This window comes from Mizuhopecten yessoensis, unplaced genomic scaffold (genome assembly GCF_002113885.1).
Source record: "Mizuhopecten yessoensis strain PY_sf001 unplaced genomic scaffold, ASM211388v2 scaffold715921, whole genome shotgun sequence".
Classification (NCBI taxonomy): Eukaryota; Metazoa; Mollusca; class Bivalvia; order Pectinida; family Pectinidae; genus Mizuhopecten; species Mizuhopecten yessoensis.
Window position 1 is genome coordinate 57045 of NW_018479858.1, and position 1627 is coordinate 58671.

The window sequence follows — 1627 nt, forward strand, 5'->3', positions numbered from 1 at the left end:
GATCGGGGAAACAAGTGTTTAACGTCACGATGGAAGATGACGTCACAAAGCATTGTTACTTGATGCCGTTTTAAGAAGGCTGACCAATCAAATCACGTGCAGGGTGTTATCCGGTAGTGGATCACTTAATATGTTTACCAACTGCGTGGTAGTTAATCATATGAGTCGGGAATTCAGAAACAAAATATAAATATATGTGAGTCCGCCTGGTGTATTGAAGGGGCTGCTCTTATTGTCCCTGACAGAGACCTGAGGGCTGGTTGTTGAACGTACTGAGAGAGTCAGGGTAACTACTGGTGCAGTATTCATTTACTTAGGTATTCAAATAACTTGTAAATCTTCTCATATTTAATTTCTGTCCCTCTGCCGGTCTCTCGTAATGAATTGAAATAGTCATAATGTATTACAACATTAGTGATGACACACTTACATAGAAGTGGCACCTCATCTCAAATGCAAATGATTTAACATCACCTCCCTCTGAACAGGAAATAACAGTCGCCGGTTTTGGAACTGCGAAATGTTACTGATACAATCATATATAGAGAGACCAACTAGCTACGGAAGGCTAGGTTAAGGTGATAGGATTGTGTCGCCATTTCTTGGTAGAATTTCTTCAAATTTTGTAGTTATATTGCTTTGAAGTAAAGAAAATGTTCTGCCACAACAAAATATAGGTTGTCAGAATTTTAAGGATTTTAAATGGAAATTTATGTAAAAAAGAGTGAATTTTGAAAAAAAAAATGAAACACATTTTGTTGCAAAATAATGTCAATAAAAATGATAGTGACTTTGATTAGTATCGCATTAATGTATATCAATTTCATAAATGCTGAAATTGTGTAAAATTAATTATCTATAAACGATTAAAAATTGACATTTTATAATAAAACCATAAACACATATTAATTGCATGTACAGAGTTATCGTTCTTGAAAAACTTCACAATAGTGAAATAGGTAGCCGGTTTCCTAAAGTACAGAAAAATGGACACATGTGACTCATTGGTTAAAAAACAACTGAATTATTGTCTGGATTGCTTTGCAATACTTTAATATTGAAAGAACACACTGTTCTGTCAATAAACAACATACAATATTCATCAGTTTAATATTAAACATTAGAATATGCGGAAATTGTGATTCTGTCTCCTTACATTGGGTTTTCAACTAGGGATGTACTTCCTATTTCTGCTTAGCAATACACTCCTATGACTTTAATAAGTGAGCTGAAAAATCATGTATCACCTCTACAATAAATTTATGGAATAGACTTGATAATTCTGTAAATACATTTTCATTATCTTCTACATTCAATATGAAAATATCACGTGTACCACGCGTTTTACCGAAATATTTGAACTTCGGTAACTGATACCTCTCGGTTCTTTTAGCACGAGTTAGACATAAATGTAGACATCGTAGGGGGTTACTGTAACTATGTAAGAGTATTCGATGCTCTTTTAAACCTTAGTATTCAGCCAGTTCCCCAACTGGATATCCTTATATGGGGAGATGCAGGTCTATACTTGCTGTACAATCATTTATAAAATCAACGAAGTAACCAACTAGTGGACAACATATGCAACCAGGACATTTCCCCTACTGTCCCTTCTTTCACTCTTTCC